Here is a 16,456-nt window from a genome sequence, read left to right on the forward strand (position 1 = left end):
GCCAGCTCTTGAGAAGCAGCATGGCCTAGTGGAAAGAGCAAAGGCCTGGGAGTTAGGAGACCTGCGTTCTAGTTCTGGTTTGCCACTTGCCTGCTGTGTGACCATGGACAAGTCCCTGAAATTTTCCGGGCCTCTGTTTCCTCATCTGTAAAATGGGGATTCAATACCTGTTTTCTCTCTCCCTTAGACTGTGAAACCCAGGAGGGAGAGATTGTATCAGATCTGCACATATACCTATCTCAGAGCTTAGTATTATCACTGTCTGATATAGGGTAAGTGCTTGACAAATATAATAATAGCAATTATTATTATTTCAGTCACCCTCCATGTGCTGGCCACTTGAACTGGAACTCCAGCTGACCAGGCTCTGAGTCAGAATATGTCCAGGGGATGGACTCAGATAATCAGTCCCATTCTCTGCCTCTGTCACCAGGGGTGGGGACAGGTGAAGCTATCCTGCCCTCTACATCCAAATCGTGAATCCAAATCCGAATTGCTGCTTTGGGTCTTTAGGCCGAAACACCACCAACTCGTGGGGTTCTCTTCCTCTCTAAATTGTAAATTGCTTGTGGGCAGGTAACGGGTCTATCAACTCTGTTATACTGTACTCTCCCAAGCGCTTAGTAGAGTGCTCTGCACCCAATAAGTGTTTTAATAAATACTAGTGATTGATTGATTCTTCCTACAGGTCCCCATGTCCTGGACCCGTGACCATTCAACGGGCTCATCTGACAGTTGGGCCAGATGAGAACAAGGTTATGTTGGGCTAGACAGGAAAGGGAAGAGAGGGAAAGGGTAGGGATAAGGGTTGGGAGGGGAGACAGCTTTGAATGGAGCAGGTAGCCAGGGTTACCCTAGAGCACTGCCCCGCCCCCAGGGCCCAGGCCCCCAGTAACCAAACATTCTCCCCAAAAAGGAGATAGAGACAGAGACGGAGAGTGGAGCCTAAAAGGGTGAAGAAGAATTTTCATTATGAAGTTAATTAGCTCCGGAGCCGAGCTGCACCTTTTCAGGAGGAGGAATTAGAGGGATTTAATTGCTTTATCAGCCTTCTCTTTGATTTTCAGCAATCAGGCCGATTCCATTTAATTTAACTGCCACAGATGAGAAGAAAATTGATGCACTCACCTGCCTCGAAGCAGAAAGAGAGAGTGGGGAAGAGAGGGAGAAAAGAGAGAGAGAGAGAGGGAGGGAGGGAGAGAGAGAAAGAAAGGGAGGGCAGAGGGGGAGAAATTGGCAAATATAGTGTCTGCAGATTAATGAAAACCAACAGCATTTGTTCACAATTGGAAATGATGTGCTCGCCCCGAGGTGTTTGGAGATGTGTGTGTGTGTGTGTGTGTGTTTGAGCGCGCGCACGGCACTGCAGGGAGACAGAGCGAGATGTGAGACCCATCTCAATCGCAGGGTAGGGAAGTGGGGCAGGGGGCTAAGGGAGGAGGGGGGCAGAAGGACGTGGCTGGGGGCCGGGGAAAACAGGGGGCAGGAATAGGGTGAAAGGCAGGGAGTTGGGTGCGGGAACACTGGAGCGGTGGAGGAGAGGGCTGGGGGCCTGGGAAGGAAGCGCAGGAGCGACATGCCTCTTTCTAGTCCATCAACTGAGTCACAGAGGATTTAGAATGGGGAAAGAGGCTGGGCCCGAGGAGGGTGGGAGAGGTGAACAGTGGGGAGCGCGGGAGAGGGGAGGGGGTGTGTGGCTCTCCAGATGTGGAAGGAGGAGCAAGATGGGGGGGGGGTGGTTTCCAGCCGCCGGGAGGGAGGGAGGGAGGAAGGGAAGTGCGCTCCTGGAGAATTCCCTGTCTCCCTCTCAGGCTTCGTTACGTCCCAGGGTTATTCCATGGGTCCTGAGAGGAAAGAGGCCGGAACTCTCCCCAACCGGATCCATGTCTTTCTCCCTGAGTCTAGTCCAGAACTCCGGGATGTGATAGGACACAGTCGCGTCTCCTCCTCTTCTTTTGCCCTCTATTTTCTTCTCTTTCTTTTATTCTCTTGCCTTCTATTTCCTCCTCTTCTTCTCTTGCCTTATATTTCCTTGTCTTCCTCTTCTTCCCTTGCTTTCTATTTTCTCCTCTTCTTCTTCTCATCTTCTATTCCCTCTTCTTTTTCTCCTACCTTCTATTCCCTCCTCTTCTTTTTCTCTTACCTTCTATTCCCTCCTCTTCCTCTTCTTCTCTTGCCTTCTCTTTCCTCCTCTTCCTCTTCTTCTCTTGCCTTCTCTTTCCTCCTCTTCCTCTTCTTCTCTTACTTTCTTTTTCCTCTGCTCCCTTTTATTTTCTCGCCTTCGATATCCTCTTCTTCTACTCTTGCCTTCTATTTCCTCTCTTCCTCGTCTTCTTCTTTTGCTTTCTATTTCCTTCTCTTCCTCTCTTGCCTTCTATTTCCTCCTCTTTTTTTCTTGCCTTCTACTTCCTCCTCTTCTTCTCTTGCCGTCTACTTCCTCCTCTTCCTCTTCTCTTGCCTTCTATTTCCTTCTCTTCCTCTTCCTCTCTTGCCTTCTATTTCCTTCCCTTCCTCCTCCTTTCTTGCTTTCTATTTCCTTCTCTTCCTCTTCTTCTCTTGCCTTCTATTTCTTTCTCTTCCTCTTCTTCTCTTGCCTTCTATTTCCTTCTCTTCCTCTTCTCTCTTGCCTTCTATTTCCTCCTCATCCTCTTATTCTCTTGCATTCTATTTCCTCCTCCTTCTCCTATTCTCCTTCCTCTTGCTCCTCCCCCTCCTTCACTGCTGCTGCCACCACCGCTTCCTCTCTGCTCCCGAGCTCCTGACCCTTTCCCCTCTCCCTGGGGAAGTCGAGAGGACCACCTAAGACAAACTAGGGTCCAGAGAAGGGAAAAAGACCCCCGTTCTCTGAGAGGAGGAGAGTGGCCGCGGTGACGAAGAGGAAAGGGCAGGAAAGGAAAATGAAACGGGTCAGAAGAAAAGAAGGCTGAGGTTGCTGGGGCGGTGTGTGAATCAGGTCGTGAGCGGTTGTGGCGCGGAGCGTAGACCAACTCTAAAGTGCCCCAGGAGGGAATTAGGTTAGACAGCAGGAAGAACCTTCAGGCTTAACGGGTCTCGCATCCCTTGAGCACGCTGGAGAGGGAGGTTCCGGATTCTTCTCCGGAGGCCGCTGCCGGAGAGAGGGGGCGTTAGGTTTCTGGGGGAGGGTCGCGCCCAGGGCCTGCAAGGCCAGGACATAAAGGGTTATGGAAAGCTTGGTCCAGGTCATGGCGGATATTGAGCTGCGGCCCCTCTGTCCCCTTCGATTAAGGCCGCGCCCGCCGCGCAGCTGAGTTAATCACGCCATGTGGCAGGTAACCAGCGAAGATTTGGCAAGTTCAGAAAACTCGAGAGGAGAGAAAGGAAAGGGAAAAGGGGAATGGGAATCCGGCCGAGGGGTCGGGGGCTACCACCTTGGGCCACGCGTCCTCAGGTGCTGAGCAGAAAACTGCCCGTCCCGTGGGGAGAGACTCGTGGGGTTGGGGGGAGGGAGGGTGGGCGGCCGGAACCCCTTTTCTCATCCGGGCTAGAGACAAAGCCCCATCCTCTGCGACGCCGGCAGGAGGCTCGGTGGGCTCCTGGTACCCATTTGCAGATCCCTCAATCCATCAGTCGTATTTACTGAGCGCTTAAGGTCTGCGGAGCACTGTATTAAGCACCCGGGAGAGTACAATATAACAGAGTTGGTAGACACGTTCCCTGCCCTCAACGAGTTTACCGTTTAGAGGGGGAGACAGACATTATTATAAATGACAACGTATGGATATACACATAAGCGCAGTGGGGCTGAGGGAGGGGTGAATAAAGGGTATAAATCCCTCCCTCCCATTTATTCATTCAATCAGTAATAATAATAATGGTAATAATAATAAAAATAATAATAATTTTAAGCCCTTACTGTGTGCCAAGCCCTGTTCTAAGCGCTGGGGTAAATACAAGTTAATCAGGTTGGAGACAGTCCCTGTCCCACATGGAGTTCACAGTCTCAATCCCCAGTTTACAGATGAGGTAACTGGCACAGAGAAGTTAAGTGATTGGCCCAAGGTCACACAGCAGACAAGTGGCAGAGTTGGGATTAGAACCCACGACCTCTGACTCTCAAGCCCGGGCTCTTGCCGCTAAGCCATGCTGCTTCTCGATTCAATTGTATTTATTGAGCACTCACTGTGTGCAAAGCCCTGAATTAAGCGCTTGGGAGAGTACAATATAACATCAGACACATTCCCTGCCCACAGCGAGCTCACGGTCTACAGGTGGAGACAGACATTAATATACTTCAATAGATAAATAAATTACAGATATGTACAGATATATACATATGTGCTGTGGGGAAGGGAGGGAGGATGAATGAGGGAGCAAGTATGAGCGGCGCAAAAGAGAGTAGGGGAAGGGGAGAGGAGGATTCAGTTAGGGAAGGCTTCCTGGAGGAGATAGACTTTGAAGTGGGGACAGCAATTATCTGTCTGATATGAGGAGGGAGGATGTTCCAGGCTAGAGGTTGGATGTGGGCGAGAGGTCGGCGACGAGATAGAGGTTCGGGCTGCGGGCCCTGCCCCTCTGTCCCCGGGGTGGCGGGGCAGGGGTTGGGGAGGGGGCTACAGAGAGCGACGGGGACCCAGGAGGAGGTTCCCAGCCTGACTGCAGGATGCGGGAGGCCGCGGGGAGGTGAGCTCCAGCCCCGACTCTCCGTTCTGCCCCGTGCCTGTGTCCTCTAACCTCGGCTCTCCGGGATCTTTCTTTGCCCCGCTTGTTTTTCCGTTTCACGGAAAGGGCGAGAAAGTTTTGGGGCTGTGGAGGCGGGCGGGGCGGCGGATGGGGTGGGCCGCGGCTAGGAGGGTCCCGGGGCCTGGGCGCGGGCGGGGACTCGAAGGGCGGCCGCCCTCATGGTCTCCCGCGAGCCCCGAGCCGTAGGCACAAGGTGCGGGGCTCGGTGATGGCTCCTGATCCCCGTCCCGCGCTCACACCCCACGCGCGGGGCCTGGGAGCGGGAATCCCAAGTCACCCTGAGCGGACAAGATGCAGAAGGCAGACTACTTCGCCCTCCATTCTCCTCCTTCCTCCTTTTCCTCCTCCTCTTCTCTTCTTTTCCTCTCCTTTCTCTCCTTTTCCTCCTTTTTCTTCTCTTTTTCCTTTTCCTCCTCCTCCCTTTCCTTCTCCTCCTCTTACTGCCTTTCCTCCTCCTCCTCTTACTGCCTTTCCTCCTTTCTCCCTATACTCCCTTTCCTCCTTTCTCCCCATACTCCCTTTCCTCCTTTCTCCTCATACTCCCTTTCCTCCTTTCTCCCCATACTCCCTTTCCTCCTTTCTCCCCATACTCCCTTTCCTCCTTTCTCCCCATACTCCCTTTCCTCCTTTCTCCCCTTCCACCTCCTCCTCTTTCTCCCTTTCCTCCTTCACCCCTTCCTCCTCCTCCTCCTCCTCCTCCTCCCCTTCCACCTCTTCCTCTTTCTCCCTTTCCACCTCCTCCTTTCTTCCCTTCCACCTCCTCCTTTCTCCCTTTCCTCCTTCTCCTCTTTCTCCTTTTCCTTTTCCCCCTCCTCTTTCCTCTCCGAATCAGCTCCTGGGGCCGACCTCGGTCAGGAGCGAACGATAATATTTGTAGAGAAGGAAACGTGACGACCAACTCTGTTGTTCTGTACTCTCACGAGGGCTTAGTTCAGTACTCTGCAAACAGTAAGCGCTCAATCAGGATCATAGTTTTGCAGTACTTGTTAAGCGCTTCCTAGGTACCAAGCTCCGTGTTAAGCGCTAAGATTATCAGTCTGATCTCTCAATCGTCTGCATTGAGCGCTTATTGTGTGCAGAGCACTGTACTAACCGCTTGGGAGAGTACAATGTAACAATATAACGGACACATTCCCTGTCTTGATGCACCGCAAGGAGATACGAAGTGTTCAGCAGCTCTCCGAGCCGCCCAGTTCCCCACCTCCCCACAAACTCGGGGGCTCGGCTCGGTCGGCTTTTCCCACAACCTCTCAGCGCGGGGGTCGGTTGATTCTTTAGGCCCAGGCTCTGGGTGCGGGCAGACCCTCGATGCGGCCTGGATACGCTTCCTCCTTCTCACCGCCCAGGATGATTCGAGCCCTCCCGCCCCCATCCAAGGCACCCCAAAAAATTCTCCAGCTAGAAGAAGGGGCGGTGGCGGGGGGTGTTCTGAGAGTAGGGAGCAAATATTTACAGGCCCTCCCCCAGCTGCCCAGGGCCGGGAAAAGGCAAAGAGGAGAAGTGGAGGAATGCTGCTTTTCTGGGTGGGGGGCAAAGAATGAGGGCGACCCTCAGACCTCTCCTGCCCCTCCCACCCCAACCGGGGATAAAGCGACCAGGACTCCGAGCCTTCTGCTGGAAGCATCCTCTGGGCCAGAGACTCCTGGTGAGGGGGGATGAAGATTCCTTTTTCCGTCCAGCTCCCGCCGGCCACCCAGCCCCCTCCGCTGCCCGGAGTTTGCTAGCTCTTGATTAAAATGTTGACTTTAACTTGGAATTAACCTGATTAATGTAATTGAAAGTAAAAGTCCGCAGCTCAGCACTTTGGGTGATGAGTGGAGATGGATTGAGAACGAAAGCTTCAGATTGAATACACTTTTCCTCTCGGGCTGTTAATTGCGCCGTTTACTGGTACCTGACTCGCTGACCGTCACTGTTTAGCCCAGTTAATGATGATACACACTCTATACTTTCCACAGATAATTAAAAAACATTTCAGCAGAGGCTCGGCCGCAAGGAGAACCGTCTCAACCCGGGCGCCCGGGCGGATTTGGGGGTCCCGGGGGCCGGGGTCCCGAGGGCACGGCCCCGGTGGCAGCTGCGAACGGTGGTGGTCAGGGTCTACCCCCGGCAGGTCTCTGGACACCTCAGTCTCTGCCGCCGCGTCCCGGGACCCCTTCCAGCACTCGGGGAACGGGGGAGAGACCGGTCGGCGAAAGAGTCAGCGAAGACTTTGGCTTCAGTTGGGGCGGGCAGCGTCTCCTCTACAGACGAGTGGGAGGGCAGGGGATGTGGGACATCAATTTGAACCACATGGGCATGGTTAGGGAAGGAGGGACTCACGGAAAAGTTACTGACCCGTGCCTCAGTTTCCCAGCCTGCCAGATGAGACTCACGAGTCCCAATTCCCACCAGAAGTGGCCTTAAGGGAGAGAGAGCGAGGCGATCGAGGGAGGGCTGCACGTTTCAGGGGCAAACGGACCCAGTTTTTTGCTCAAAGGAGAAAATTCCTTTTTCCAATTGTGTTTGCTCTCAAACTAGGGGTGGAGCTGAATGAAATGTAAGTAGGAAAGGTGCGACCGCTTATTGGACATCGAAGTGAAGTCTCCCAGAGACCGCCAGGCGCTGGAAGGTGTGCTGTTCCAGCTCGCATCTCAAGAGGTGCTCAGTATGTGTTGGGGACGAGGAGGAAGAGGACGAAGATGAGGAGGGAGAGGTGGAGGATGAGGAGGAGGGGGAGATGAAAAGGGTTAGCCAAGTGTTTAGTTCCCTTCTGTACTGTAAGCTCGTTGTGGGCAGGGAACGTGTCGACCAACTCTGTTACATCATAATCTCCCAAGCACTTAGTGCGGTGCTCTGCATTCACTAAGCACTCAATAAATACCATCGATTGACTGATTGATATAGTGCTCTGCCCACAGTAAACACTTAAGAAATTCTACTGAGTTCAAGATGCCAACTCAGGCATGGGGGCACAAGTTGGCACGGTGAGGAGAGAGAGAGCAGGTGTGTCTCTTCATTCCCCCTCCCCAAAGGGTAGCCCAATCACCCCATCAGTCAATAACATAAAATAATAACAATAATAATGAATTGTGGTATTAAGTGTTTACTATATGCCGAGCATTGTGCTAGGCGTTAGGGTAGACAAAAGATGATCAAGTCCCACATGGGACTCACAGTCTAAGGAGGAGAGAACACAGGTATCGAATCCCCATTTTGCAGCTGAGAGAACTGAGGCACAGATATTGAAACTTCGTTGTGCGGTCCATGCTGCAGCCCTTCAGGAAGGGAAGAGGAGGCTTGTAGCTTCTGAATCCCCACCCCCAGCAACCTCTGGGTCTTGAGTACCTCACCCGGGTATTAAGGATCTGGCTGCAATCTTTCCTATCAATCCCCCTGGGTACCCAATGATTCCTGAACTTTCTGGCACCCCATTGGTCCTTCCCACACCGGCACACTTCGCCCCTCTGCTGCCAACCCACTCTTCCTCGATCTCGTCTATCTCGCCGCCGACCCCTCGTCCACATCTTGCCTCTGGTCTGGAAAGCCCTCCATCTTTCATATCCGACAAACCATCACTTTCCCCACCTTCAAAGCCTTATTAAGTGCACATCGCCTCCAAGAGGCCTTCCCTGACTAAGCCCTCATTCCCTCTTCTCCCACCTCTACTGCATCATTCTATATTTGGATTTGTACCCTTTATTCACTGCTCCCTAAGCCCTAGAGCACTTATGTACATATCAGTAATTTATTTATCCTTATTATTGTCTTTCCCTCTAAACCGTGAGCTCGTTGTGGGCAGGGACCTTTCCTACCAACTCTGTTTTTATTGTACTCTCCCAAGCGCTTAGTACAATACTTTACACTCAGTAAGCACTCAATAAACATGATTGACTGATTGTTGACCTTCTTTGTTGGGGGCAGGGGAATTCCTCATTTGGGGGAAACTGAGGTAGATAGTGTCTGCTGCCTCTCCCCCTCCCCCATGTCTGAAGGGGGAACCAGAAGGCGGGGGTCCTGCTTCCGGCCATGGAGATGCCCCAGATAAAGCCAGCGGGGAGAGGGGCTGGGGAAGAAGCAGAGGGAGGGGAATAACATTCTAGAATTGGAGGCTGGAGTCCCCTTGTCCCCAGCCCCCTGCCCCTCAGGGGGATCTCCGGGCGGGAGTAGTCAGGGTTCCGGGGCCCAGTCGGTGTCCGGCCCTGGCTCCCCTTTTCATTTTTTTTTAATGATTAAAAAAATATTTGTTGAGTGCTTGTTCCATATGTGTCAAGCAATGTTCTAGGCCCTGGGGTAGAAACAAGGCACAGTCCCTGCCCCACATGACGCTTACAATCTCAGTAAGGAAATGAAATGAGGTACAGAGAAGATAAGTTCATTCATTCAATCACATTTATCGCACGCTTACTGTGTGCAGAGCACTGTACTAAGCGCTTGGGAAAGTACAATACAGCAATAAAGAGTGACAGTCCCTGCCCACAATGAGCTCACAGTCTAGAGTCGGGGTCTAGAGAGAAGCAGATAAGTCTAGACAAGTGACTTGCCCAAGATTACACAGCAAGCATTGGGCAGACTAGAATTAGAACCCAGATCCTTTGATTCCCATGCCCGGGGTCTTTGCACTAGGCCACGCTGGTTGTGGCCTGGGAGCTCACCACTCACTCTCCCCCCAGCGCTCTGCCCCCCAAGGGGATTTCGGGTCGGGTCCTGACTCCACTGTGTCGGGCGAGGCCTCCCCTCCGCCCCCCAGCCTCCCGACCCCAGGGCCCGCAGCCCCCCAGAGATAGAGAGAAGCAGCGTGGCTTAGTGAAAAGAGCCCTGGCTTGGGAGTCAGAGGTCACGGGTTCGAATCCCGGATCTGCCACTTGTCAGCTGTGTGACTGTGGGCAAGTCACTTCACTTCTCTGGGCCTCAGTTCCCTCATCTGTAAAATGGGGATTAACTGTGAGCCTCACGTGGGACAACCTGATTACCCTTTATCTACCCCAGCGCTTAGAACGCTCTGCACATAGTAAGCGCTTAACAAATACGGACATTATTATTATAACTATTATAAAGCTGGTGTCTTTCAAGCGGAGGCCGGGCCGCCGCGTGCGACGGCACTTCGGGTGCTCCTGACTGCCACCTAGTGGCGGTGGGGAGGGCGCCCAGGCGCCGAGCTCCGGAGCTCGACCCCTTCCAGGGTCGTTCACGACGTAGCCAGGGGTTACTGCACCCGCAGCCCTGGAGGCTCGGCAACTCCACCGCCGGACGCCGCTGGGTCCCCGCTGCCGGCCGCCTCTCTCCGGCTCCGGACCCCCTCCCCCGGGAGGGAGGCCGACCTCCAATCCGTCTATCAATCATCAATCAATCACTGGAGTTGATTAGGCCCTTAATCTTGTGCAGAACGCTGTAGGAGCCTCCCCCTGACTTGGAGCGGGGAGGAGCAGGAGAAATGTCAGATCTGGTTAACGCAGAAGTTTTTTTATCCAGGAAGGAACCCGATGTATTTATTATGTACCAAGCACTGGGCTAAGCGCTGAGGTAGATAGAAGCAGATCAGGCACCTTCAGGTCCATTCTTCCTCAGCATGATCCAACCCACTTCTGCCATGTGTTGCTATGTGGCTGCTCTGACCCCCGATCCCCACCCCCTCTTGAATTCGGGGTCCCAGCTGGGAGACTGAGAGGATGATGGAAAGGCTGATTGGGTTGCCTGGGCCCTTTTTCTGATCATTTGGTCACAACTACATCACCAACATAATGGTAATAATAATAACAACAATAATAAAGTGCTTACTCTGTGCCAAAAACTGTGCCAAGGGCTGCAGTAGATCCAGATCATCGGGTCGCATAAAATCCCTGCCCCGCGTAGGGCCACAGTCTCAGTGGTAGGGAGAATTGAATCGCCATTTTACAGATGAGGAAATTGAGGCACAGGTGTAACTGACTTGCCCAAGGTTACACAACAGTGGAGTCAGAATTTGAACCCAGATCCTTCGATTCCTAAGCCTGTGCTCATTCCATTAGGCAACACTGCTTCCCATCAACATCACCACTGTCATCCTCATCATCACCATCATCATCAACAACAACGGCTACTTTGGGCAGAGAACTGTCCTAGACACCTGGCCACATGCCGTCTAGGAAAAAACACGATCCATATCTGGGAGGAGCTTTCTTTTTCCTCTCCCCTCCCTCCCAACCCAAGGAAAAGGTGGGGAAACTGAAGCCAGGAATGGGGTGTGACTCAGCACAGACCCGGCTGGACCTACCTTAACCAGTTGAGTCCGACATCCTCGCTTCCCACCTCAGAGAGGATAGATGGGGCCCAGCGGGGTCTGGTCCGGTTCTAGCTGATCAGAGCTGGGGGCTCTGAGGATGAGCTGCAGCAATGGTGGTGACTGCAGTGCACTGTGGGGGAGTGGAAAGGGCTGCTGGGTAGGGGATGGACTGCTGAGGTGGATATGCCCCTGACGCCCATGTGCAGATCGACTCCCTCCAAATCCTGGGCCTCACAGAGTGAGGGTTAGGGTCCTACTCCCAGCAAGGAAGCCTCCTGGACACGTTTGCCTGATCTAAGCAACTCTTTCTGATGTTCACAGCCAAGCCAATAAAGCTGGACACTGAAAGGAGAGCAGCAAACAGCTCAGGTTCTGAACTCAGGGGCTACAGGTGCCCAGGAGCCAATCAATCAATCAATCAATCAATCAATCAATCAACCAATTACTATACTACACTATGTAGTAATATATTTACTATACTAGACCAAATAGTATTAACTGAGCCCTTACTCCATACAGAGCGCTAAATTAAGCACTTGGAAGAGCATAATAGAGTTAGTAGATATGATCCTTGCCCTCAAAGAGCTTACAAATTAATAGGGGACCGACATTTAATTGATTTTTAGGTAATGAGAAACAATGGAGTCTAAAGAGATAGATATGAATGCTGGGGGTGGGGAGAATTCCCAAGTGCTTAGTGGGAGAGGACACAAGTGGATAAGTGATACAGCAGGGAGGGAAGTAGGGTGGGGAGATTAGAGGTTATTGAGGGAAGGATTCCTGGAGGAGATATAATTTTAGTAGGGTTTTGAAGATGGGGAGAGCAGTTAGATGTAAAAAGGGAAGGAGGTCTGAATGGGATGGAAGGCATGAGCAAGGGGTCTACAGTGAGAGAGATGAGAGCAAGGATTAGGGAGTAAATTGGTGTTAGAGAGGAACGAGGATGTGAGGTTGTGCGGGAGAGCTAATTAAGTGCCTTAAAGTCAAAGATGAGGATGTTAACCTTCTTACCTCGATCTTGTCTATCTCCCGGCTGACTCCCAGCTCATGTCCTGCCTCTGTTCTGGACCACCCTCCCTCCTCAAACCCACCAGACGAGTACTCTACCCTCCATACAAAGTTTTATTGAAGGCACATCTCCTCTAAGAGGCCTTCTCAGACTAAGCTTCTGTTTTCCTCTTCTCCCACTCCCTTATAAGTCACCCTTTGTTCTTTCCCCCTTCCTAGCTCCATAGCACTTATGTACATATCTGTAATTTGTTTATTTGTGTTGATGTCTGTCTCCCCTCATCTAGACTGTAAGCTCATTTTGGGCAGGGAATGTATCTGTTTATTTTTGTATTGTGCTCCCCCAACCGCTTAGTACAGTGGTCTGAACGAAGTAAGCTCTCAATAAATATGAATGAATGAATGAATGAATGAATGAATGAGTTTCTGCTCAACGAGGAGAGGGCGGAGCAACCCTTGGAGTTGTGCATTTCCCTGTCAAAAGAGTTTTCCCTGTAGAGGCTGAGGATGCTTGTACATTCCCCAAATTACCAACAGACCCGTGGCCTCGTCTGCTGGGGCGGCGAAGGCTGGTGTGGCGAGAGGTTGGGAGACAAAGGGGGCAGGGGTGGCTTTGTGAGGAGGGAGGGGGATAAGGGGTTATAGGAGAAGGAAGGTGCCCCACTCTGACACCCGGATGGGGTAGTTTTGGGGCAGAGGATATTAAGAGGTATAGGGTTTTGGTCTCTCTCCATTTTTTATAATGGAATGGGTAGTTTTGGGGCAGAGGATATTAAGAGGTATAGGGTTTTGGTCTCTCTCCATTTTTTATAATGGAATTTGTTAGAAACAGCATGGCCTTGGAGACAGCATGGGTCTGGGAGTTAGAGGACCTGGATTCTAATCTCAACTCTGCCACTTGTCTACTATGTAACCATAGGCCAGTCAATTTACTTCTGTGTTCCTCAGTTTTTCTCATTCAAAAAATAGGGATTCAATCCCTGTTCGCCCTTCTACTTTGACTGTGAGCCCCATGTGGGACCTGACTATCTTATATCTACCCTAGTGCTTACTACAGTGCGTGGCACATTGCAAGCACTTAACAAATACCACTAATATGAAGTGCTTACTACATGCCTGACACTGCACTTAGCCCTGGGATAGATAGATAAATACAAGATGATTAGGTTGGACATAGTCTGTCCCACATAGGGGCTGCAGTTTTAATGCCCATTTTACAAATGAGATAGCTGAGGCAAAGAGAAGTTAATGACTTGCCCAAGGTCACACCCTGTATCTCTGCCACCTAACCGGGGATTCAGTGAGCATTGGTCTGACAATGAAGCCAGTGGGAGAGCCTTCAGCTGAGGATTGGAGCTCTGCTGAACTCCAGTCCTCTCTCCTTCTGCAGTGGGACTTACATCCTGGCACAGGGGTCTTCTCCCTGCCCTGTCATTTCTGCTCCTCAAACCCATGTCTCCTTCAGGTGCCCTACTGAGCCACACACAGCTGAGCCACACACACTGGCTCCCCAAACTTATCCTAGATCACTAGGAGTCGAGCCCAAGGTTGCCTGGCCTCAGCCCCGTCCTTCCCAATGGGGATGAGTTGGGGTATCTGGGATCTGAGGGGATCCTGGGATGGAGGAGGGAACAGGCCTCTCAGCAGGGAGCTCCAGATGTGTCTGGGACACGTCTCTGAGGGGGCTATGGGGACCCGGACCCGACTGCAGTCTGGGGTGTTGGCTGTGTAGATTGTGTGCATTGCATCATCATTAAAGCTCTCCCTGGGTGCCTCTGCCCAGGTGTGGGTCAGCCCCTGCTTTCTGGACCTTCGCCTCCGTCTGTCAGCTGCCCTGGGAGTCTGGGAATGGAGGGGAGGTGGCAGGAGGGGAATGGAGCCCATTACCTGACTTGTCCTCTCTTTGTTCTCAGTGGGCCAGCAGCGCCTGGGGAAGGAGCGAGGGGAGAATATGGGATGAGGCTGGCCTAGGCCTCTGCCCCCTCCCCTCCCTCCTGGGCCTATTCCCAGCTCTCGTGTTCCAGCTGCTGGAGGAGGCCTGTCCTTCCCTCCCTGGTCCCCTGGTCCCCTGGTCCTCAGGCCTCCTCAGGCCTCCTCAGGCCTCCTCAGACCTCCCCAGGCTTGGGCAGCTGCTTAAGCTTGGGTCTGGGAAGAATGTCCAAGCCTGCCACCCTGACCATAGAGGTGGTGGAAGCCAGCTCATGGATTCCCCTTTCCTCCGAGGGACCTGTTGTCCTTTTCCCTGAGGCAGGAGGAGGGGATGAGTATGTTTGGGGTCCACCCCACCCGTAGCCCTGAGAGGAGGGACCACTACGAAGCTGCCCAGGCCCCTTCCCGGCCAGGTCCCAGGCCTATTCCTCTCTGCTCCTCATTCTCTCCAACTCCGTCCTCTTCCTTCTGGGCCATTTGGAGGGGGACAATCCGGCTTCCGATCCCAGGGTTGGAGGCCACCTCCCGGGGTGGGAGCAGGAGACCAGGCCAGGGAGGGGGTGTGGGCAGGGTCTTCACCCCTCCACAAACCACGCATGGTGACAAGAACCAAAGTTGACGCGTCCGGACTCCGACAGCGGAGTGACCCCCGTCCTCTCCCCGTAATTAATGCGCCGAGCTCTGGGGGAGCCAGGCTGGGCCGTGCGCTATGACAGGGGCTGTCTAGGGTGCACTTGAGCATTAAATGACCAATTTCTGTCAGACTAACTTCCCCAGCCTTCCCGGTCCCCTCCCCTCCCACTCCCTCCCGCCTGCGCCCCCTCCCTCTCTCCCTCTCTTCCTCCCTCCCTTCTCCGCTCCCTGCACTTGGAGTTTTTCAGCAACTGATGGCTCCTGGTTCATTTCTGTGGAATTAATTGGTCCCTGAATGGATTCTGTTGACAGGGCAATTTATCATGTGTTTGGGTTGACAGTGCGGGGTGTCGAGGGGGGTGGGGGGGGATGAGGGGAGATGGACAGGGTGGGGGTGGGTGGGAGGCAGGGAGAGGAGGAGGAGGACAAGGAGAAGGGGCTGGTGTCTTTACAAAAATCTCCCAGTTCTGGAAAGACCTCTTGGCTTGCCCCTCTAGCCAGGTTGGGACAGAGGGAAGAACCAGGGGTCTCCGCTCTTGCCACCCACCACCTCTGAAAGTTACCATTCCAGTATGCCCCAAAGGGACCCCCCAAACTTTGCACTGGTCACCCCCCAACCCTTCAAGCTCTTCCATCTTTCCCTCCCCCCACTCCTCTCCCCGGGGACATTGGGGGGATGTATCCTGCAGCTGGGGATCTCAGCGTTGACTTGAGTTAACCCCTCACATGCTGGGGCAGGGATGGAAATACTATGGTTGGTCACATGTGGTGGTGGGAATGGACATTGCTAGAGGGAGAGGGTGTGTGTGTGTGTGTGTGGGAGGGGGGGAGAGAATGTGTGTGTGTATGTGTGTGGATATATGTGTGTGTGTGTATGGAAAAAAGGTCTGATTAGAATATGGAGCGGGGGGCAGGGGTAGGGGGGCTGCTCCCCGGAGGGCTAGGGGGACAGCCGGCAAAGCTAACAGGAACGTGGGGAACCCACTAATTGGGCCGGGTGGGGACCAGAAAGGGGACCAGGGAGGGGACATCATGGTCCCAAAGAGTCTCTCTCTTTGTCTGCCTCCCCAGCTGGTTTGAGCCCTCTAAACCACCCCCCGCCCCTTATTCCTAGGAGCCCTAAGCCCATCCACTTGGCCAATGAGAGCTGAACCCCGGGGGAGGGGGCGGGGAGGCGTCTTCCAATGCCAAGGCCCCAGCCTCTTCCCATGTCCTTCCAGGGACATGTCAGCACCCCCAATCCCACCCCCACCCAACATAGGGACAATGGAGTCTGCAGGTGGCAGGATGAGGAGGTCTCAGGGCTGAGTTGTGGAGCCAGTGGTGACTAGCAGGCCCAAGAAGCCAAGCCTTGTCAGCCATGCTGGTCAGAGCCTGTGTCCAAGGAATAAGGTGAGAGGGCTGTTTGAGAGGGAAAGAATGGCTGGAAGAACTGGGCAGGAGAGGAGGAGAGTGAGGGGGTCAGGCCCTGGGGAGATTCTGGCCAGCTGGACCCTCACCCTCAGTCTAGGACTGCTTTTCTGGGTGAGGGGGAATTGTCCTGGAGATCTCCGAAGCAGGGAGACTGTACCCAGAGAGAATGGAGCTCTAGTATGGAGGGAGACTCCAACCCCTAAGTCTCCCAGAATTCCAGCCCTTCAGTCTCCCCTCCACGGTGCCCAGCCCTCCAGCCCCCCTGACTCCAAAGTTCTTCTCACCATACCCTGCCTCCAGCCTCCCAAGTCTGGAGAAGCCTTCCACCTGGATCCTGGGATCATGGGGACTGCCCCAAGTGGTGGGGCATAGAGTTTAAGGAGAAGGGCAAGGGAAAGCCAGCAGAGATGATGTTTGAGGTGATAAGGCAGACTCTGTTCTGGAGGACAGAGTAGGGGATCCGCTACCCCTCAGGACAGGCTAAGACATACCAGAGAAGCTACTGGTCAAGAGCCTCCTGTAGACTGTAAG

The sequence above is a fragment of the Ornithorhynchus anatinus genome, chromosome 16, assembly GCF_004115215.2.
Source record: "Ornithorhynchus anatinus isolate Pmale09 chromosome 16, mOrnAna1.pri.v4, whole genome shotgun sequence".
Classification (NCBI taxonomy): Eukaryota; Metazoa; Chordata; class Mammalia; order Monotremata; family Ornithorhynchidae; genus Ornithorhynchus; species Ornithorhynchus anatinus.